Source organism: Thamnophis sirtalis, unplaced genomic scaffold (genome assembly GCF_051295495.1).
Source record: "Thamnophis sirtalis isolate CommonGarterSnake01/CBP01778 unplaced genomic scaffold, rThaSir2_p1.2 scaffold_10, whole genome shotgun sequence".
In the NCBI taxonomy this organism is placed as follows: Eukaryota; Metazoa; Chordata; class Lepidosauria; order Squamata; family Natricidae; genus Thamnophis; species Thamnophis sirtalis.
In genome coordinates, this window is record NW_028261390.1 from 46,088,562 (window position 1) to 46,113,551 (window position 24,990).

General features: G+C 37.1%; 1 protein-coding gene across 15 annotated transcripts in view; it reads left to right on the forward strand.

The window, feature by feature from the left end:
- The window catches only part of SORBS2 (sorbin and SH3 domain containing 2), a 189,742-nt gene that overhangs the window by 21,326 nt on the left and 143,426 nt on the right, over positions 1 to 24,990 (forward strand). For all 15 annotated transcript variants that reach the window (XM_087724498.1, XM_087724501.1, XM_087724505.1 and 12 more), the window contains exon 2: positions 11,008 to 11,145. The gene's annotated coding sequence lies outside the window, so the exon portion shown is untranslated. The remainder of the gene's footprint in view (positions 1 to 11,007; positions 11,146 to 24,990) is intronic.

The following is a 24,990-nucleotide window of genomic DNA, read 5'->3' on the forward strand; positions in this document are numbered from 1 at the left end:
TGATCATAAGTACCTTTTGTACTTAACCTAAGTGATTGGTTATAAGTCAAGGAGTTCTAGTATTGCTTGTTCCTGGTACTTCATATGTGCAAAATTTCAGCCTTCCATATTCAGTCATAACTAAAAGAAAAAAGACTTATTAAATAAGATACTTTCTAAGAGTACGACAAACCCCCTAATAACAACAGTTTCATCTTGACTAAGATTGGAGACATAGTCTCACATGAAATATCAGCAATTTTGTATATCTATTGCAATTTAAAGATGTAAAACTACAAATGCACAAAGATAAAAAGGATATCAATAATGTATTCAATAATACATTTGCAATTTTAAAGCTGGAACTCCTAGACAGAGGACAGGATTTTTTATAGTGAAACTTCAGCTTTGTTTTGCAGTAGCTGAGTGTGAAATTGTTCCAGGTGATTATTTAAAAGGCTTTCTTTTCTTTTGTTGTTTAAGTTATTGGAATTTTTTTCTGTTAAAATTTATGACAAAGAGAACTTATGCCTGACATTCTGTAAAACTGGAAAATCCATTCTTGGATTGTGCCATTTCATCTCCAATAGAGGAAGAATTTCATTTGTAAGTTTTCCATTAAAGAAATATGTGGCAATTAATTGACTATTTAAAACATGTCCGTTTTAAAAGCATGAGTACTATCTTATTTGCTCCTAAGAATTGAAAAATAAGTATGTACATCAATATTTTTTTTAAAAAAATGCATCTTTGAGGTGCAAAATAGTGACAACAATTTAAAACAAAGAAATACCTGAAAATTGAGGACATTTTCTGTAGCTAAATATTAGGACTGTTTAATTTCTGAAGTTCACAGTAAAGAGGCTCTCACAGATTCTGGAATTTGACACCTCAGTGACTTTTTCACAGTTCACTCTGCAGACACAGTACACTTTGTGATTCTATATGCCTCATATATTCCTTGTCATTCTGCATCCATAATTTCTTCTTTATTTAGCTACTCTGGTCACAATCAGCAGGAGAAACCTATCTTACTATGATCCATCTTCCTGAATTGCTCTTAAGCCAGAATAAGCATTGTAAACCTGACATTTCCTCCAGATTTTTTCTAACATTAAGCCTTTGTCTCATTCATGATTCAGATAAGTCAATTGTTCTTTGTTTCAAGTATACAAATAGAGATACAACACAGCATGCATGGGACTACAGGCAAGTTTGCTTTCTGTGATCATCATAGATCCTGAAGACACTGGTATTTTATTTGTTTAATTGATTGGCTCATTGATTTATTTATTGATACCCTGCCATTTGTACAGGGACTCAAGATTGCATATCCAGTGCTCCCTCCTCTTCAGGTAGCCTTGGTTAAAGAAGAATAACTGGTCAAAAGCCACACAGCGAGTTTCTGTAGTTTAGTGGAAGATTAGAACTTCCTGTGTCAGTCCAGTACTTTAATTACTTCACCACACTGATTCTCCATTGATGTTTCTTTTTCAAGGCAAAGCAGTACTCCTTTGACTCTAAGAACAGGATATTCCCACATCATAGCAAATGTATGTGCAATACTATCTGAATAATGTGCCTATTATTCAGATAGTATTGCAGATAGAGGGAGATTTTGGTTTCAATGCTTTTCCTTAGCATCTCCCAGTATCCCCAACATTGGAGTCTCAAAAAAGATGTAGACAAAAGTCTTTATGGGTGATATCTGCTTTTCTATGTGCATGCTTTCTTGATATAGGAATAAATTAGTTTATAACTTCCTGGAGATTTAGATGAACATGACTAGAATCTAAATCTTTAGTGTAATTCTGCAGTGACAAATAGTTGACAGTCCCTGAGAAGACTGGATAGATGGTGCAGAATTTATGACATCCAGTCCTACTTCAAATTCTATGCACTTTTTTGTAGCTCTCCGTACGAAGAAAAAATTCAGCCTTCCTCTTTTCACACCCAAAGGTTTAATCGTTGAAGGAAGTCATATCATGTGCTTACATTCTTTACATTCTCTCTCTCCTGCCCAAACAATTTCTTCCTGGTCAAATAACATTCATATGCCATTGATAGAGCCCTAATACTTGAAACATTTATTTGCGTATGCTATTATCTATTGTCTGGAAAGATATAGTTGAGCATTGAGTAGATTGCATTTGGAAGGCTTGTAAAACTTCTTGTTCCTTCTCTATGAAGTGCATCAACTTACTTACAGTAGAACACCCCAGACCAATCCTCTTGTGTCTTTGTAAAGTCAAGTGAATGGATTAGAATGTGATCCATGCATTATCAATTTGTAAAAGCTCTATCTAGAACAGTGTTTGTCAATCTTAGCAACTTTTAAGTCATGTAGGCTTTAACTCCAAGAATTTCCCAGTCAGCCACTGATCCCAAAGTTCCCAAGGTTGAGAAACACTGATCTAGGATGAAAGTTGATACCATAATGCAGAAGACTGAATTTTCAAACCTATAAAAATATTACTCATTATCTTCAAAATATTCGAACCATCTTATAAATTCATCCCAACATGTTAGATAAAAACTCCTACCAGCCTCAGTCAAAACTTCTGATTGAAAAAAAATTATTCTGGTTTGTTTTGAGTCATAGAATAGAGTTTGTGAGCTATTCTTTCTTTGAATAATTACTCAAAGCAATAATTTAGTCTATAGTCCTACTGGATGTTTACCCATTCTCTGTAATGGGAAAAATAGTAAATCTCATACATCTTGCTATTACCAAATGTAGCTACAGTACATCTAAAATATGCCAGACTCTCAAATATAATTTTTTTTCAAATTTGGGTTTATCCTGATGCTATCCATTTCTAGTCTCCGAGTAATATTATACATCTCTGATCCAGAAGGAAATAGAACAAGTATTTATTAGCAAGAACTGGTGGCTGGCCTGTTAATTTAGTGAGGTTTATGCTCTAACTTTTTGGTAATTAAGGTTTAGAGGTAATGCATTACAAAAGGCAAAATTATGCATTCAACCAATGCAAAATGTAGAATCTATCATATATACAGTATGGGCGAATGACTGTGTTGCTCTGTCGCAGCAGCGCAACACAAAAGCCATGAAGTGACCATGCTCGTGAGCATCCACCCAGCAAACTCCCTTTGCAGCCGGGCACAGCACCATTCACTGACCTAGGGGTATCGCCAAGCCGCATGAGTGCTTGTTCACCACCGCCAGGCTCCCGCGGCTTGGCACCTTCCAAATGCCAGTGAATGGCACTCTGCACGGCTGGAGAGGGGGATTGCATGAGTGGCTGTTCTGCTCTCGCTCACTTGCCTCCCAGCCTCAGGATGCATGGCCCAGCTCTCATTGCGGAGCCAGGGCACCTCCGCCGCCATTCCAGTCTGGCTTTTTTTCATGGCTTCCATGCAACCATAGAGCATGCAACCATAGAGCGTATGCCCAGAGCAGCCACTGCCAAAAGACTTGGGTTGGAAGCCGCGGAAAAAGCCAGGCTGGGATGGCAGCGGCGATGGATGTGCCCTGGCTCCATAATGAGAGCTGGACCATGCATCATGAGGCTGGGAGGTGGGTGAGCAAGAGCGGAACAGCTGCTCATGCAACCCCTCTCCCCAGCCATTCAGAGTGCCATTCACTGGCATTTGGAAGGTGCCAAGCCGTGGGAGCCAGGCGGCGGCGAACAGGTGCTCACGCGGCTTGCAATACACCTAGGTCAGTGAATGGTGCTGTGCAAGCTGCAAAGGGGGGTTGCTGAGTGGCTGCTTGTGAGCGTGGTCACTTCATGGCTGTTGTGTTGCCAAAGCTTGTAAAACTTGGCTGTTGTGGCGCCAAGCAACACGATCACCTTTGCCTCCCTCCAGATTCATGCGGCTTGGCACCTTCGGGATACTGCTAGTTTGGTGAGCAGTGCTCTGCCTGGCCGGAGGTGGGGGTTGTCCCGGGGGCTTATATGTAGGGGGAGGCTTATATATATATATATTTTTCAATAATTTTTTTTTTATTTTGTTACATAAACAACACATGCCCACACCAGTGGGAAAAGAAAAAATCAAAACACAAAGAAGACAAAAAGAACAAAAAACAAGGCAGGGGGGAAAAAAGGAAAAACAAAAGAAAAAAAAGAAAAAAAACACAGGTATATATTATAAAAAAGTATATCAGCTGGTTACAACATGTTTGGTGCATCTCTTCCATTAATTCATATTAATTCAAATATCTTAACTCAAATGTTTACCATATTGACATCATTATACCTCCACTTTTAGTTGACTACAGTTATTTAAACATCCTTCATCCTTAACTATGCCAAAGATTTAATCCATAACCACATGCTAGCATTTCATTTACTTGTTTGTAAAATCCTCTATTAACATCAAATCCTCATATCCTGTTTTAGCTGAACATCCATAATATTTAATACCAAAAATTCCATCTTCTATGGGGGAGGCTTATATTTTTGCCCACCAGAAAAATGTGGCATGGCTGTATTATGAGGACATGTCGTATTTTCGGGAAAACACGGTATACACATACACACACACACACACACAGTACACACACACACACACACACAGTACACACACACACACAGTACACACACACACACACACACACACACACACACACACACACACACACACACACACACACACACACATATATATATATATATATATATATATATATATATATATATATATATATATAGCACCCATAGCTGTTTCATTTTTTTTATTTTAGAACATTTATATTGCCCCCTACTCACCCATGGCAATTCAAGGTGGCTGACACAAATACAAATACACCATATAAAAATAAAAATAATTAAAGGAAATAATAAAATACTAAAAAATAATAAAATAAACTATCTTGACAATGACAAAAACTATCTTGAATGCATGTGGGTCAATATTAAAGGGGGGGGATGTCATTGACATAGGTGTATATTATAGGTGACCTGACCAAACAGGAAATAGATGAACTTTTTGCTAACTAAAGTATGTAGGAAGAACATCACAATAGTATTGGGAGATTTTAACAACTGGGAGACAAACTCTGCACCAAGTAAAAGATCAAACAGGTTCTTGACAAACCTAGCAGACTACTTTGTTTCCTGCAAAGTAGAGAAGGGAATAAGGGGATCAGCCAAATTAGACTTAATTCTCACTAACAGAGATGAAATGATAGAAGCTGTTGAATCTACGGGAACCTTGGGGGGAGTGATCATGCAATATTGGAATTCAACATTATGCAAACAGTAGAACAAAATCAAATTAGAGTTTTCGATTTTTAGAGAACTAATTTCAATAAATTTAGAGGTTGACAAGGATTCCTTGGATTAGAATCTCCAAGGGGAAAACAAGTCCATAAGCTTGGGAAATTTTGAAAAGTGGGATTATAAAAGCCCAGTCTAGCACAATATCAGTGAAGAAGAAAATAGCAGCTCTCAAAAGAAACCAGCACGGCTGCATAAAGAACTCTCTGACAAATTGAAAGACAAAAAGGACAAATATAAAAAGTGGAAACGGTCACATAACTAAGGCAGAATATCAGCAAATAGCCCAAGCCTGCCAAGATGAAGTGAGGAAAGCTAAGGCACACAATAAACAAAGGGTTGCAACAAAAGCAAAAAATAACAACAACAAAAAGCTTTTTCCAACATGTTAAAAACAAGAAAAAAGTCTAGGAAACAATTGGTTCATTGCTGGGAGAAAGTAGCGAGAAGGTGACAAGCAACAGGGAGATAGCAGAACTACTTAATTTGGTTTTTTGCATCTGTTTTTACAGAAAGGGGAAAAACAGTGCAACCTATCAAAAACAGCACCACAAAAAAACAGATTAGGAACACAAAATAGGGAAGAAAATGGTAAGTGAGCACCTGCTACCTTAGATGAATTGAAATCACCAGGACCAGATGGATTACACCTCAAGGATTTGAAGGAACTGGCAGACGAGATCTCAGAACCACTGAACTATATCTTTCAAAGATCCTGAATCACTGGGGAACTGCCAGAGGACTGGAAAAGAGCTGATGTAGTTCCCATATTCAAAAAAAAAAGGGGGGGGGGAATAGATCCAGGAAACTACAGACCTATTAGCCTGACCTCTATGCCAAGGAAGATTCTGGAAAAGATACAAGCAACAAATCAGTGAACACCTAGAAGCAAACAAAGTAATAACCAAAAGCCAACATGGGTTTGTCAAAAACAGATCATTAATCTTATTGCATTCTTTGACAAAGTGACAAAATTAGTGGACCAGAGTAATGCTGTTAATATAATTTACTTCAGTAAGGCAATTGATAAAGTAAACCATAACCTACTACTAGATAAAGTAAAAAAATATGGGTTAGACAGCATCACCACTGGATGGATTCGTAACTGGCTGACCAACCGCACTCAACATGTAATCTTCAATGGAACTGCATCTACATATAGGGAAGCATGAAATGGAGTACCCCAAGGCTCTGTTTTATGACCAGTACTCTTCAACATCTTCATCAATGATTTGGATGAGGGGATAAATGGGGAACTCATCAAATTTGCAGATGACATGAGGCTGGCAGAAATAGCCAACACTCCAGAAAATAGACTTAAGATACAGAAGGATCTTGGCAGATTTGAACATTGGGCGCTAGCTAACAAAATGAAATTCAATGGTGAAAAAAGTAAGGTTCTACATTTAGGTAAGAAAAACAAAATGTACAGGTACAGTATATATGTGGTACCTCGCTCAATAGTAGTAACTGTGAGAGGGAGTCCTAGTGGATAATCACTTAAATATGAGCCAGCTGTGTGCTGCAGCTGCCAAAAAGACACAATTCTAGGTTGCATAAACAGTGGGATAGAATCAAGATCATGTGAAGTGTTAATACTACTTTATAATGCCTTGGTAAGTCCACTCTTGGAATACTGCATCCAGCTTTGGTCACCACATTGTAAAAAAGATGTTGAGACTCTAGAAAGAGTGCAGAGAAGAGCAACAGAGAAGAGATTATTAGGGGACTGGAGGCTAAAACATGAAGAACATATGTCTGGGTATGTCTGGTTTAATGAAAAGAAGGACTAGGGATGACATGATATCAGTGTCCCAATATCGCTGGGGCTGGGACAAAGAAGAGGGAATCAAGCTATTCTCCAAAGCACCTGAAGGCAAGATAACACACAATGAGTGGAAACTAATCAAGGAGAGAAGCAACTTAGAACTAAGGAGAAATTTCCTGACAGTTAGAACAATTAATCAGTGAAATAACTTGCCTCCAGAATGCTCCAACACTGGATGTTTTTAAGAAGAGATTAGATATTGGATTGGATAACCAGTTGTCTGAAGTGGTGTAGGGTATCCTGCCTAAGTAGGGGGCTGGACTAGAAGACCTCCAAGGTCCCTTCTAACTCTGTTATTCTATCTATTCTAATAGCCCCCCAACAATCCCCATCCTGCCAACAACACAAATTCATACAAGCCATTTACTGGGCTCCATCCTGCTCTGGGTTCCCCAGGCCTGCTGGCAGAATCGGGTCTTCAGCACCTTTCAGAAGAGTGTTAGAATGGGGGCCAATCTAATCTCTGGGAAAATAATGTTCCAGAGAGAGGGAGCCACCACAGAGAAGGAAGCCCTTCTTTTGGATCCTGCCAATATCCTTGGGGGATGCACAAAGTTGTGCAAAGGCCCTCCTGGCTACAATTGCCACCTTTTGTTCAAGCAGCAGTCACAAGTACAGGAGAACCCCCAGATTACGCTCAGAGCCTGTTTGAGGCAGAGCCATCCCATCGAAGACAAAAGGTGGCAATTCTCCATGGGCCAAAGAACCCCAAACCAAGAGCCACTCAGTCTTGCCAGGGTTCAGTTTCAACCCATTGCTCCCTATCCAGCCCCTAACAGCCTTCAGGCACTACGAGAGGGAGGTCATGGCATCGCTTAACTCACCATGAGCTGAGATATACAGTTGTGTATAATCAGCATATTGATGATATCTCAGTCCATGGTAATGGATGATCTCACCCAACGGTTCCATATAAATGTTGAATAGGAGCAGAGAAAGTACCGAGCCCTTCGGGACCCCGCAAAGCAGTGTGAGAGGGCCGAATCTCTCCTTTCCTATCAACACTGACTGAGAGTGTCCACAGAGGAACGATATCACGGATCCCCCCACTCCAATCCCCCAAAGCTGCTCCAGAAGGATACCATTGTCAATGGTATTGAAAGCTGCCAAGAGGTCAAGTAGAGCAAGGATGGATGCACTACCCCCATCCCGTTTCAGCAAGAGATCATCAAAAGAATAACCAATTCTGTTTTTGTCCCCTATACAGGCCTGAATCCTGACTGGTAGGGCTCTAGATGATTCATTACATCATTGGATCAAAAATAACAAGCCACAGATGTGTCATGCTGAAATAGTTTGAACTAATTGTTCCTTGGTATATAATAGAATATGGGTGTCAAACTCACATCCCTCACATCCCCCTCTTCGCTAAACCAGGCATGAGCATGGCCAGCATGTGCCGCCAGTTTGACAGCCCTGTAATAGAATATACAGTGAATATCAGATATAGTCTGCAATCTCTGGTTGCAAACTAGAAATCTCTGCAGCTTCATGTATAAAAGCAATCCTTTGGTCATGCCTCTCTTCCTCCCCAAATTATTCAAAGTTAAGTTGGCAACTACTCAAACAGTTCCCTTGCCTATAATTATCCTCTAATTCTAATTTTCCATGAAGATTTTGGAAAAACTTTGATTTGTTGCATTTTTCCTTTAGATTTCTACTAAATAAATAGATCTGTTTAATGTTAAGCAAAATAATCTGTTAATCAGAATATAAATGTAAACCCTCCTTGCTAGTTTGACTGGCACAAGCAATGATCTAAATTAGGAAGGTATACTGATTAGTTTAGTTATGCAGTAGTTTACTGACTAAAATTAATATTGTGATTGCCATATAATCTAAGTTTCAAAACTACTGTAGTTTTCTGGTCAAGTCTGTCTGAAACCCCATAAACTGCCTTATACCTGTTTAGACTATCTGTCCATCTAGCCCATAATTACAGTTTTCACCTTTCCGTGACCTGTTGCCCAATCCTTTTTAACTGCAGACTTACTAGGAGTGAAACTAAGTCTTTCTATATAAAAAAAATGTTGTAGTTTCTATTGATGCCCAATGTGAATGTCGAAGAAACTAAACATGCTAATTTCCTTCCTCCTTCCCTCTTTCCCTCCAGCCCTCCCTCTTTCCCATTTTAGTTATTTAGCACTGTATTATTACATTATTAATGGCTCTTCATTCTCCCATTTGGAGAAGAGAAATGCAAGGAGCATCCCATAAATGGAGTAGCGACAGTAATGGTTGAATCAACCCGAAGGTTGAGCTCTGATGCTTTTGTAATATTACAGTTTAATATGAAAGAGTCCTTCACACCTGCTTAATCACAATTTGCAGCTTGCTGAATGCAGGACCGACTATGTTCGAGACTTTCCTCCAACATAGTACATTGGCAAAAGCAAACAAAATTATGGCTGAGCAGTATACATGAAGGAGAGTGTATGCTAATTAGTAGAACATTTTATAAATACTGCTTATATTTAATCAGAGCCAATTAAAGAAATTGTTCCAGATAATGTTTATTATACTGTCTTACCTGAATAAAATATGAATTCTAGGAAATCTGTTAATTGAGTGTTTTTCTTAAAAAGAAACCTTTCCCTATGTGAGTTTCTATTGCTGAGTTTTACTTCTTTCCTCTCCTCCTGAAAATATCCTGTGTATCAAGCACCAAGGTATAGGATTCATTTACCCCTTTCAACAGGTTATAAAAAATTGATTGGCCTGAAACCTGAGTGGAAGATTTAAAATTTGGTGTGTGTGTGTGTGTGTGTGTGTGTACTATTTATGCAATGTAATAGGGAAAATCTTTGGAAGAATGTTTCAGAATAAATATGAGTAATCTGGTGGTTTCTGGATGATGTAGGATTTCTTTTGAAAAACACAGTTAGGAAATCAAACAATACACCCTCTTCTAAACATCCTGGAAAGTTCACTGACATGTGGGAAAGGGCTAATTCACAAATGATTACTTTTCCTTCCTGATGGTAACGATGCCCTTAAAATGGACATACTTTCTGAAATTTGGTCCTGCCAAGATCTCTACCTTTCTCTCAGTCACAGCTTTCCATCTGCAAAGATATATTCTTCTTAAAGTTTCTAAAATAGTGTTTTATTTATTTATCTATTTCGTACCCTATCATTGAAGCTTCAGCAAGTTACAACATCAAAGGTTTAAACCCATAAATATACCAAAACTCTGAATCTAAAGATTAAAAGTTTTAAACAAGAAAATGTTGTGTTGAACATGTTTTGAACATGGTGGGTGACTAGATATATCAAATATATAATAATTATTATGCCATTCTAAGTTGAAGAGAGTTTGATTGTTTATCTTTCATGGCAGTGAGTGAAAATGTAATTGCAACACTGATTGGTTTCGGATTCCCTGTTAGTTAAATACTACAATGTCAACAGCCTCTGTCACTAACATTCAGAAATAGCTGAGTGACTGATTCCAAAAATTTAGTTGCAAACTGGAAATAAACTGGTGGCTTCCCTTTTAGGAAGCTGAGTTTGTTCCTGGACACTGATGCCAGAAGTATCCAAAACATTTGGATGCAAAATAAAGTAAGGGGAGAATGAACTTCTGTTCAGAGAAACTGGCATGAGTCTGTCAGAAACTAGAAACACAGCATTTTCTGTGCTTGCCACACTGGTTACTGGGTCCAAGAAAAATGAAGGTGATTGTGGTCTAGTTCTGGTGCAAACACGCAGTGTACTTTTTTGAATAGCCTGAAAATTGATTTTTCTCAACATTTCAAAAGTGGATGTGGAATTTGAGCAGCAGACCAAGTTCTCCTAAGTTTCCTGCCTATGTACTTTTCTGGTTTCTCTTACTGCGGACAAACCCGCCAAGTGCTGAAAATAGCTCAAATGCTTCTAGAACAGTAGCAGCAGCCAGCAGCTGAAATTCTTTCCTGCTCTTATCGCCTTCTCTTTTTCTCTTGATTGCAGGTTCTTGTTCTTCAGTTAAACTTAGACCTTTAGAGGAACTAAGCATTAAGAGAAGACCGGGTTAACAAGATCTGGATGTACAAGAACAAAAATACTAATAACTCCGACATTTCAAAAACAGGAAGACTCGCCTGACTGGTAATTCTCTACTTTTGTGTGTGTGTCTATCTTAAGGGTTTGCAGTTTTGTTCTGCATTCTTAGCTAACATTTCTAGACTATAAATTATCATTCTATAAGAACCTGCCACAAGAGTTATACTTCTTTTTTCCCCCTTTCTCATTGTGTATATTTAATATGCAAATATTACACAAAAGCTTTGTGAGGCTGGGTAACTTTTGCTTAACTTTTAATTATTCAGAAAAAAGTTACCAAATGCCAACTATGTTCATAATTAATTCTAAGTAGAGAGTGATATTTTAGTCTTTTGAATTTTTATTTTCTGTCTGATTATTACATTTGAAAAGATTTAAACAAGTCTAAAGTTGACAGCTAATCATTTGTTCTCCAGAATTGGACATCTATTTGAGAAAATCTCATTTTTACAGGGTGCTGATCAAATCAACAAAAACCTACAGAAATAAAAAAAAAGTTTCTTTGGGTTTTGTTGTTATTGTTTTATTATGAATCCACCATATCCTGATATAATACCTTTTAGGATTCATTTAAGTTTCTCAGTAACATAGTGCCTGCCAACAGCCGCCTGTACTTCAGGTTTGTCGTGCAAGAAAAGCTACATCTCTTCCTGAGTACATGAACTGGTAATGACTTGCTGACTCCTTTAGCTTCCTTTTGTTTATTAACTCTATCCTTACCTCTATCGTTGGCTAAAATTCCTTTGTGTTATTTTTTTCTTTGAATAACAATTTATATTAATATTATCAATATCCTTCCTTAAACTTATTTTAATTGTCACTTTCTCTTCTTTCAACTCTGTCTCCAGTCTACATTTAGCAGACTGATGAAGGTTGGCCTGACAGCTAGATAGAATTTTGATTGGTTTCCCAAAACATACAGTGGGTGGCAGATTGGGGAAGATAGTATTTTATAGTCACCAGCCAAGAATAACAACAGCAATCAGTCTCAGACTATCTCCTAGAATAAAGAGGGATACCGAATTAGAGTAAAAATAGAGGATGACCTTGGAAAATCTTTTTAAAGAAGGGTTGCCACTAATATGATGTTCCATCAATATGTTCTGTTCTCTGGAACCTACCAGTTATATGGTTTCTTATATTTCACAGAGGCAGAGCAAATGTAAGATTAATTGGGCCAAAAGAACTACAACCTGGAATAAGAATTAGTCTGAATGCAGTTTTCCAAATAAGAGTAATCTTACCTCAATTTGTCCATTTGGGGAAAGCAAAGGCTGGCAAACATGTCAATACTCAATTATGGTATTAACTTTTTGTGAAAATGCAAGAATGGTGTGCTAAAGAACATTTTCTGCACAGTAATTTTCCACTAGTTCAATATTTAAATGCCCTCATTTAGCTTCCAAGAGCAAATTGCATACAAATAATTGCTTTCGCATTAGGAGCAAGTAAAGCCAAGTTGAAGTCTAGGATTAATTTTTGTAGCAAAGGACTGCCTAGCAAATAAGGGTCTGTAACTGACAGGCTGACATAACTTGAATGGAAGGGATGTAAACCCAGAGCTGTCCTTCTACTGAATGAAGGGGAAATCTCTGGAGAGGAATGGAATGCTTTTCTTTTAGCAAATATACCTCTGCATTCATAGAGAACAAACAGTAACATTCTGTGCAGATTTCCTCTTTGACAGTGTGTTCTTTGTTCACTCTCCAGTACTGGTGTCAAAGTTATTGGGAGGGGGGGGTGAATACTATTTGGATTTTTGAAAATTTACCTGACTCAGTCTTCAGGAAGTCCGTAATGTTAAAAGAAATATTAGCATAGCAGATATTAGTTAAATAAATAAGTAATTTTATGCAAACTTAGTAGGGGCAGTTGAACATAAGAGAACTTTATTTCCGAGAAAATGTATATAGGATTGATTGATAAAGGACTATGAACCGGCACCAGTGTTTGTATAAATATTCAAAAAGGAAAGTTACATGCATTAATTGCTAGGATTTTAGAGCAAAAATGCTGCCCCATAGCAACATTTTGTAATCCTAACTCAGTACTCAGTATGTTTCCTAGCTTCTTCACAAATGTTGGAATTCGGTTCTCATAATATTTACCCAATATATCATTAACATATTGGGAAAATCTACATTATCCCATGATCAACTCAGCCCACTTTACATTCAACTGTTCCTTCTTCTCTCCACAACCTATATGGAACTTTTGCTCCCAAAGAAATAAATTTGCTATTATTTATGAAGAGCTTAGGACTGTAACTTTGTATGCATAGTTGGATTTGCAATGAGTTTGAATAAGAAGGTAAAGGTGCCCTCAAACAAATCCTGGTTTCTAAAATTGCAATTTTATAGGTTAGCTCTCTTGGATGCTTCTGTTGTTTGTTGTATTGCTTCACAAAATTTACAGCCCTGAGTTTTCCCATAGTCACCTTTCCAAATACCAGCCAGGTCCCACCCTACATTAATTGAATTCTGTTTGTAGACTAGAGGATGAATCAGTTAGTCCTAAAAAGGTCAAAGAATAAGTAGAATTCTAACATAGTTTAACGTTAGTGAAAGCATATGTAGAGTATATTTAAGGATAAAGAAATTTATTTTGAATTTGTTCCTTTCCTTTTTTGAGAAACCTCAAACAGCTTATTTGTCATAGTCTTGTGATCAGAAGAAAGTTCTCCTGTAGAAGGGAATGTGACTTCTAAACAAATGAAACATAAAGTTCAGATCTGGATTAAATCTAAAGGTATATAATGATGCTCATAGAAGTGGTTTTTCCTATACTTATCTTTTTCCTGCAGGCTTTTTCTCTCTCCTCCCCGCCTCCCCAACTCCATAAATGGATGATGCTTCTGCATGATTCTTTCCCTGTACTATTCAGCATTCTATATCACCTTACAGAATTCCTTCCCAATTCTTTTTCTAATATTTTCAGATTCTACTAGTGCACAGAGAACATAACTTGAGTATCTTCATTTCTGTCATCCAATTTACTATATCTAAATCTGGACTCAACATATTCGGTCTCTTATTTTACGAAATAAGCATTAGACTAAGCTCTTTATTTAATTTCAATACGTTTAACATAGCACGAGTTAATACTTTAGGAAAGAGAACAAAGGAAAGCATTAATTGCTTCCACTGAGAAAACATTTTTGAGATGTTGTCTTCATGGGAAGGAAAGAAATTTTGGGAAGAAGCTGTGCATATCATGAAAGACCAAGAGTGGATTTTACTTTTTAGTAAATGAAGTCCTTTTCTTGTCTACAGAACCAATGCATGTTCATGCAGATAAATAATCATTATTCTATTTTTCTTATTTGTAAATTGTACTGAATAATTTTATATCAGAAAGTAGGATATATGTTGTCAAAGCAGAGTTATGAAATGAAATGGAAATGCACCCAGAATGGCATAAAGTGAAAAGAATCGAGGGGAAACATTAAATAGTGAGAAATAGTGAGGAAAACATTAAATGTTCCTTTTTTTAAAATCCTGCTCCATACTAAAATCATCAATTTGTCCTTTAAAAAAACTGGTTATCACATCTTTATTTTGAAAATAAAACAAATCTGCAGTTTTACACACACACACACACACACACACACACACACATTACCCTGTTTTCCTGCCTATTACAGACACTTTTATGCTTTCAGAATGTACATACTCATGTTTGATTTTGGGTGATGGTGTAATGGTAGTAGTAATCTCCACTTGGCTAAATAGGAATCATGCTTTTTTCCTGTCTGTCAGATGATGAAACTTTCTGATACAGAAACAGCTTGGTGGCATTTTAGGCAATGGAGATAAAACACCAAGTGTTAAATGGTTTTATTGGCAGGGCTTTTTTTCTTGGCTTCTTTTTTCCCCTCTTCTATATCATGTCATCTCCAATGCTGTTTGTATTTTGAGTATCAAAATAATCTTCGGATGAAGGCATTCAGGAAGGGACTGAAATGAGTAAAACTGTAGGCAAGCATTAATTGAACTGAGGTCAATTTGATGACAGTGGATGCATGGAGATATACATTTGAGAAATTTATCAAATTTGATATTGTTTACTTGTTATTTTTTATCATTAAGTCTTTCTGGATTCTTATTTGTGAGGAATATAGTGTACATCTTTTTTCCTGTTTGAATATGACTTCGTGAAGTATGCATAGGGTGAGCTTGTTTAAAAATTTGGGCAAGGCATATTTCTCCTTTATCTTTACCACAGAGCTATGAATATAAGGAGGAGAGAAAACTAGAAAATGGTTATTGTGTTACATATACTAGGCTATTGATTTTCACTTGTATTTAGTATTTCTATGGAATTTATTAACGAGGCACTTTCCAAAATATTTCTAACCATTGTGATACCATACCATTTCTTAAACTGTTCGTTCTCTCAAGGTTTAGTAAAAACACATTCCTCTCCTAGATTAAGGACAAAGAATTTGCAACAAATAACCAATTGTTTTCCATGTTTCAGTCCGGGAAATAAAATCTGGATGACTCTACATGCTACATGTACCTGAACTAAATATTTTTGGAGGCAGATAGGGTGTGTTATAAATTTGTGTGGTTTAAAAATCATCTTGAAATATAATTGCCCATACCTTTCTTTAGCAATTACTATCAATAAACTGTTTACTATGATGAACAAATTTATCTGATGGGGGAGTTTATTTTTTTTCATAATCTCATCTAGACAAGCACTAGTTGGTGTCCATAATGCAATTGTCCTTGGGCAGGCTGCTCCCATGGTGAGATTCTGTGCTTGGGCATATGGTTAAGATCAGAATAGCTCCAATCTATGCAAGTTACTGAAGATGTGTTGAGCAATCATTATCATGCTGTTGGTTTTTGATATCTGTCTAGCCCACGGCAGATCTTCTCTACAGAGCATGTTGAAAAAGTTGTCAGTAACTTGACCATAATCTTTCCTTCCATCTTTTATAATACCCCTGATTCAAATAAAAGCTATGCAAGTACCTTGATTGTATTATGATGGCCTACTGTATGCTGTATCTTCTCTGTGAATTATGATCATTAAAATGTGTTTAATGGAACAGCTGTCTGCATGCTCAATTTCTCTTCGAAATATATTATTTATTAAACAATTACAGGTTTTCTGGAAAGCAAATAATCACTTAAAGCCTCTGGGAAGAATAACTGATTGGTAAACCTGCTCCCTCTCTGGAGCAAAGCAAGTAAAATGCTGCTTAAAAGACAACATCGCACTCAGAACATCTTTACCCCGTTTACCATCATATTCTATAGAGTCTATTGCATTAGGTAACTTTAGGGCAGTCAAAATTACAGGTAGTCCTCGACTTACAATAGTTCATTTAGTTAGCACTCAAAGTTACATCACTAAAAAAGTAACCTATCACCGTTTTCACACTTATGACCATTGCAGCATTTCAGATGCTTGGCATTTATGACGGTTTCCAGGGCTCTTTTGCAACCTTCTGACAAGTAAAGTCAATGTGAAAATGAGTTTCACTTAACAACTGTTACTAATTTACCAACTGCAGCGATTCACTTAATTGTGGCAAGGAAAGTCCTAAAATGGGGCAAAATTACTTAACAAATTTCACTTAGCAACAGAAATTTTGGGCTCAACTTTGGTCATAAATTGAGGCCTATTTGTACTCAAAATAAGGCAGTGGTGAAATTTAAATTTATTTACTACCGGTTCTGTGGGCGTGGCTTGGTGGGCATAGCAGGGGGAAAGATTCTGTAAAATCTCCATTCCCACCCCACTCCTGGGGGAAGAATATTGCAAAATCTCTATTCCCACTCTGTTCTGGGGCCAGCCAAAATTTCCACTACTGGTTCTCCAGAACTTGTCAGAACCTGCTGAATTTCACCCCTGCAATAAGGTAGCTATTTTTGGAACCCGTACATTTTCACACAATTATGTTGATCTATATTTGACATTTTAGCATATTGGTAAATGCTCAGTTTAACAGGTCTGACTTTAACAGACTCCAAATTTAATGCACAAAAATCTGCTGAAAATGTTTATGCCAGCTGGGGCATCAGTTGCAGAAGCAGATGTGAAGGCAGGAAAAGGAGTGAAGAGAGGGCCTTAGAAATCATAGACTATGCTGCCTTGAGACACTGGTGACATTGGCTGAGAAGAGAAAGATAGAGAGGAGGGGCCCTAGAAAGAGTTAGAGCAGGCAAGCTGGTGGGATGTGTTGTGCTCCATTGATCAGACAGTGCTTACCACGCTCACTCTGTATGTTGTTAAGCTTTGGTTGTTACAGACATTTCTCTCTCTCTCTCTCTCTTACTAATCCATTAAATGTACATACTATTTTTCTAATAGACAGAAAAAAGTCCAATACTATTAAAAACTGTTCTTAATTCCTGGGAAAGAAATATATATTTAGTACCATTCAGAGCTTTAAGTTTGAATAGACTCCTTACTTTAATTAAAGTACATTTTCATCCCCTTCAATGAATGTGAAATGGACAGGATGGAGGGAAAAATTCAAGAAATGCTTATAATGTCTTACCTTATTGCTAGTTTTGCACAGCATTGTAGAATTTGATCCCACAGGTATCCGGTCACTGCATTACTCTTACCCAAGAGCAATAACACATTCTGAAAATTTGGTGGCAGTTAAGCTGCTACTTATGAACAAACACTGCATTATAAATGATAGCAGAGCATGCGGTTTATGGCTGACAAATATACTGTCATGACTCTTGGGGAAGCCTGTGTAGAAAGAAAATTTTCAGAACTCCAGATTTTTTCCCTTGTGCTCCAGAGCAGTATTTCTCAAGCTTGGCAATTTTAAGATGTGTGAAGTTCAACTGACAAAATTCCACAGCCAGCATTGTGATTGGGAAACACTGCTCTAAAGCAATAGATGACCACAGGTATCTTGATTCAGCAGCATTATTACAATAGTACACTACCAGACTTGCTGAAGCTGAAATATTAACATGGACAGCTGAACTTCAGAGAAAAATACAGGTAGCCCTCAATTTATGACCAGAATTTCCATTCCTAAGTGATGTGGTTCTTAAATGAATCATACCTAGAGGGTGGAATAGGTACCATCTGCTATTTGAGATAATCTAATAAGAAATTTCACATTTAAAAAACCTGTGCAGTTTGTCATCAACTCATAGCCCTGTATTCTAAGTTATTCAACACAAGTCTAAAATATTATTACTACTGGGTTTATTTTACTTGTAAAATGGAAACTTTCATAAATTCCACAAATGATGCAGCAGATTTTATATGTGACTTTGTAGTGCAAATTAAAAAGAAAAATCCATTTCTATCTGTTAGCTAGTGAAGATACTTGACAGAATGCTACTTTCACTTAAAGATCTCTTTCTATTTTTTGTTCTTATTAGATAAAACACTTGTACTTTTTGGCAGTTTTTTCAAATTTCAAACAATCACTGTTGGATTCTATTGTTGGAGTCAAGCTGTTCTCCTAAGCACCTAAGGGCAGGACAAGAAGCAAAGGGTGGAAACTAATCAAGGAGAAAAGCAACTTAGAACTAAGGAGAAATTTCCTGACAGTTAGAACAATTAATCAGTGAAGTAACTTGTTGTAAATACTCCAACACTGAAAGTTTTTAAGAAGAGATTGGATAACCATTTGTCTAAAGTGGTGTAGGGTATTCTACTATTCTATTCTATTTATTCGTATGTATGTATGTAAATATGTAAATATGTATGTATATACCATATTCTACATTATGTTAACATTTAATAGGGCTGATTATTTTGGTAAGACTTGCAAATTGGTAGTTTCATTTACTATCTGATGTATTAATTTATTAATACAATCAGTAGGATTCCTTTCAGTATCAATCATTATAGAATTTCATGTCCACTTCCCCCAACCTTATGGTGAAGTGCAATGTGAAGAATGCCCTTAGGTTGGGGTAATTTTCCTCTTCTACTTTTGTAACCTTTCATGCTTTTGTGGCATATCTCCCTGGCTGGTTTTCTGCTTATTAACAATAGAGTTTCTTAAGGAATCTTATTGTCTTATGTCTCATCCTCTTAAATTCAGATTTCCTAGTCTGTATTAGTCATTTTCTGAGTTTGAAAGTAAACTCCAGAAATATTCATTGATCTCTGTTCTATTTCTGTTCTATTTAGTAATCCATTTTAAGAAGTATCTTTTTCCTTTCTGAAATTAAATGAGATTATGTTAGGCTTTCCAATCACATATTAATATTGCAATATATCCATTGTTTGTGGCCTTCTGAAGAATGTGTACATTCCAGACCTGTTCTGGGAATTCAGCAGGATTAACTAGCTCTACAGAATCATAGACTTAGAGAATTAAGCATGATCATTAAGTCTAATTATTATCAAATATTTACTAATCTCAAATAACTAGTGTGTAGAGCTGAAAACCTATGTGTGGATAGTGTGTTGAAGAAGAAACAAATGAGGCATCCTTGATTGAATAAATCTAAAGATATTGTTCTATCCTGTTGGAATATGTTTTTGATTAAGCTGAATTTTTCTCCCCCATTCTTTCTTTTTAGAGCAAAGTTCATTGGCATTGTGACAAATGTTTTAGGTGCATGATTTTCTTCATAATGTTATTACTTGAATGTTTATATACAAGTTATATGAACATTCAAGAAAAAGAGGTTCTAGACTACAGAATTTTCTTATTAAACTAGGGGAGAGAAAAAGATTGCTAGAGAGCATGAACATTTTTTAAAGGTATGTGATGAATTACAAATTTATCTTTTGCTATACTCTTATTCATGATGCCAGATATGCAATATGTGATAGTAGTTTTAGTTAAAAGTAAGCTGATTTGCTCTTGATTCAACTAGCATCAGGATCCACAAAAAGGGAGCACAATGTTATCTGAGGTGCCATGAGACATGGGATTTGCTTTGTGATCTAACTAGGCTCCAAATAGTGGAAACTTCAGAGGAATGGCAGAGATCCCATTTCTGATAATAATCCAACAGTAATTTGACACATGGAAGATTGTCACTAGTTTCTTTCCTTGGCTGGTTCTCTAGAAACATAAATCAGTTCTGACACCTGACGTAGATTCTTCTAGGCCTAACTGTGTGATACTGTGACTCATTTAACTATATTCAATAAAAAGCAGCTGGCAGCCAGAACTGAATGTTAAATATATAATCAGCAATCCAGACAAGAGCGTATAGACAGATAAAAAAGAAACAAAATGTGTTTGATGTTCTTCCGGATAGAATAAAGAACATTGATTTCTTATGGCATGGCATTTTAAGATTGAGGTTTCAGATCAATATTATTGAGTGTCTAAAGCATTACCAGATCTAAAGACGTGGGAAAAGAGAGAGAATTGAGACTCGGTATTTAGCATCCTGAACAATTTTGCATGTAAAATTGGCCTCAGAGGGAGTTGACTTCCATGACTTAACAAAATTAAATTTGCAATCTAATCAATATAATATTAAGCAGGCAATGACATGTGCTTGAATGATCTGGGATAGAAGTAGGTTAGTGATTTGCCAATTATCCATTTTTCCTTATCAGAACCAAGCAATAAAAATGGATCAACTTGAGCTGCAAGCAAATAGAACCAGCAACTGGTTCATATGCTGCTTTCTCCATCTCATTCCATTCCATCTCCAGCCAGCTAGTTTTTCCTTCTCCAGTGTAACAGCTAGATCCATTCCTTTCATAACTTCCTTTTCTTATAAGGTTAATTCTGAAAACACTTGAATTCTTCACAGTTTGTTGAAATTCCCCCTTATAGATGAGCATTGACATCAAAACGTCATCAATAAAAGGTAAAAATGGTAGGTATAAAATACCTACCATGAAAGAATGGTTGCAGAAGTTGATGGAGTTGGCTGAAATGGCAAAACCGACTATCTGATTAAAGAAAAGAACATAAGTACTTTTGTTTCCACATGGAAACCGCTTCTGTGTTTCTTGCTTGATGTGGAAAAGAATGTAACTTTGACTTTGGGTTTTATAGATTAGATTGATAGATCTTTATAGAAATGACCTGTTTATATTATTATGGAAAAACAAAAATCTGATGCTAATGCCTTATTCTACTGCAACAGAAAAAGTCAGAAGTCAATGCTTCCTTTTCTTTTCCCTACCTTTCCCATTTCATCTCTCCCCCCCCCACTGCTCTTTTATTTACTTTTGTATTTTATATTTTATAAAACTTCATAACTTAATTAAAAATGTTTTTTAAAGGGAAAAAATAAAACCTGAACAAAATATGCAGAGCCAGATCATTCTGTTTGAAATATTACATTTCCTTTAGGAATCCCTCTGTACTTGGTAGGTAGTCATCCATTTAGAACTAAGAGCACATACATGGCCTTTTTATAATTCTTCCAACCTTTAATTTTTACTACATTTATGACTCATTTCATAATATTCATGTATAATTTACATGTATTACCTTTAACCTATTTTAGATGAAAAGCTGTGGATATATATATAGAGAGAAGTTATTCCTTTTCGGCAATTTAAATACTCTCTCTTTATGTCTCATGTTAGCCTTGACATGGGGAATTCATACAGAAATGGCATGAAGGAAAGGAAGATTAGTCCCATACTCAAAAAAAATCAGAAGTCTCAGCTTTTGCATAAAAATGCAAATATTGGAGGCAAATCACAGTTCTCAATTCCACCCGTATTAGCTTATAGTAAAATGTTTTTATTTCTTGTCATCTTTCTCTTTCCTAGATGCACTTATTGAAGTAATTAATCCAAACTTCATATTGACAAAAAACGGATTCCACTTTTTCCCCTTTACCCTAATTGCACTCTACATATATAGAATATAGCTGCATTTCAGGCGCTTTGCTCTCCCAAATATTTTTAATGGGTTAGTGCATGCCATTTCTTAAAATAAATAAATATCAACAGCAGCACCTTGTGCTGAAATCTCCTTTTAGGATATGGTGTCCTTTTTTCTTTCTTCTTTCTTCTTTTTTGGGGGGGAGATCTTTTGGGTATTGAAACATCTTCAAGATGTTTCTGACATTTTGTTTGTAAAGGAAATGAGGTTCTGCACAAGTCTGTTCTTTCTTAAAAGGTCTTGTGAATCACTTCATTTTCACATCTAATTAAGCTTTTTGTTGCTGTGTATTTCTTTATATATCATACTGTGTGTGAGAAAGGAAAAGAAAAGATGATCTAGTGGAAAATATTGTAGGGTAGCCTTTAATATGAAATATTACCAATTGTTTTTCCATGGCATTGTTTCTGGACCTTCCTTTTCCTGGGCTGCAGAGAGACCTATTGAGAGGCTGTGACATTAGATGTCCTACATAGTTTTTAAACTCCTTTGATACTCAACCATTTATTATTTACCCATGATGCAAACATAGATGAGCCAAACCACCTCCCTTTGGCCTGGATAAACTGTAGTTTGAAGTCAATGGATTGAGAAGACTGAATAATTTGGAATTGTATTTGTATATTTTCTATCCTCCCATGGTACAAATATGGTGTTTGTTTCTGTGGTTTTTTTTAACCATGCAAGGATTCAGCCAGTTCTATCGGTTCTATCGGCTCCTCCCACCCACCCGACATCATCATGTCCCATTGTTGATGTTCTGTGCATGCACGGAAGGTCCTGTGCATGCACAGAGATGGTGTGCGCGAGCAAAGCGAGTGCACGTGTGTGCTCACATTTGCAAACCATTAGCAAAGGTAAGTTGATTTCATCCCTGGGAGAGACTATATGGAGAAATTGTTTTAATGACTAAACTGTATCCAAACATCATTTGTAACATGTTTTCAGTTGCAGAAAAGTACCCTTATAGCGGTTAATGTTGTTTACATTCGTAGAATAAGTTATGAAAGCTGACTCCCTCTTTTTTCATAAGATTTCACAAAAGAGAAGATTGAAAATAAAGAAAGAAAGAAAAGGAAGGAAGGAAGGAAGGAAGGAAGGAAGGAAGGAAGGAAGGAAGGAAGGAAGGAATTAATTTACCTATGTTAGCATATCTGAACTGATTAGCTAAATGGGTAGCTTGTGGTTCTGCACTTCTTTGTTCAGCCTGTCTATCCTTCTTAATGATTGCTGGTGCCAAGTGGGCAGAGAGAAGTACATTTTTATCTTTGGATCAACATTCCTTATACACTTACAGCAAACGTTTTATTACTAGGATTATGCAGGAGTTTCAAATTTATGATTTAAGTTTTATTGCTGAGGGAGAAAATAAAATGCTTGATTGTCTGCAAGCTATATAAAATCTTTTTTTCTAATTTAGCAGTACATCAATGTTTACTTAGGAGAATTCAAAAACAAGTACAGCAACATTGTGAACTTTACTTAAGTCCAAATGGCCCCAAGGCCCTGGTAGGTTTTGAGTTTATTGCTTACTTTCTCTTTATATAAGGTGACCAGATTTTCAGATTGGTAAAAAGGGACACCATTGACCGGGGGTGGGAGGGGCTTGATTAAAAAATTTATATTTTGTCAAACATAATCCCAGGACACTGAAACCATCTTAAATACGAATCTGTTGCCAAACATCAAAATTTTGATCACATGACTATGAGGATGCTGCAACGGTCGCTAAGTGTGAAAATGGTCGCTAAGTGTGAAAATGGTCATCAGACACTTTTTTCAATGCCATTGTAACTTTGGTCACTAAATGAACTGTTTGAAAGTTAAGGCTAGCTTGCATTATAATGCCTTATGCTAGCTTACATTTTCAAGGGAGAGAAGCTCAACTCCTTGTTAGAATTGAAATAGAAATGAATAGAGTAGAGTAAAATAGAATAGAATAGTTTATTAGCCAAGTGTGATTGGACACACAAGGAATTTGTCTTTGGTGAATATGCTCTCAGTGTACATAAAGAAAAATAAAATAGTAAGATAGTGGGATCCTTGCTGCACCTAGCCTTCACTAATCCTCTCACTTTTATCAAAAACAGTAAAAATCAATCATGCTTTTTTATTTCTATTTATTATTTTGCTATGGCCACAAATGAATGTTTGCACATTCCAAACAGATTTTCTTACTAAACAGCCACCATTCTCATCCATAGGCCACTAAATGCCTCACCAACCTTTTCTGTATTCTTTCATTTCCTTCCATCCATTTTATTTATTTAACACAGAGTAGATTAGGCTGTCAGCCTTAGTCATTCTTCTAACATGACAACAATTCTTACCAACAAGGATGGTATTGGCACATTTTAGCTAATGCAACCTAAACATAACCAAAGCCTATTTCACTTCAAGTATGCTAACTTTATTCTATGCCTTCCCACGCATTACATGGCTTGAACGTTCGCGGATCGCCACCAAATTGCACAGGTGGTTGTTCTACCAGATGGACATCCTTACTTTTTCTCGAAAACGGGAGAGAGGCTGCCTTTCCTAGTATAGCCCAGTAACAACAACCCTATGAGGTAGGCTGGGTTTTAAAAAAGTGAGTGTCGGGGAATTCTGCGACTGCACCACCTCTTCGCTGCTCTCGCTTCCCAGGGAGCCCCCTTTCCTCTAGCCGAGCAACCCGTTCTCGGAACAAAATGCCTCCCCGCAACCGCTGTCCTTCCATCAAAACGGAGGGAGAGAGCTTGCATGGTCTGCCGCATGCTGCCTTCTCCCAGCGCAAGCTCCTCTCGGCACCATCCCTACCGACTGCCAGGCATATCTGCCTCTGAGCCTCTCCGCGCAGTCACCCCCTTCCCCGTCACGCCCCCCACCCAAAAACAAACCACCAGTGCTCCTCCCACTCCCCCACTCCCCAGGCCTGCAGCGCCTTTTCTTCCCGTTCGGCTCCAAGCCACCGTCACGGACCTCTTTTGGCTCCGCTCTAGGCACCGGCCGCCACGCCGCCATCCTCCCCTCCATCATCCCCCCTCCTCCCAGGGCACCACTGGAAACACGCCGACCTCAATACGGATGCAAAGGCA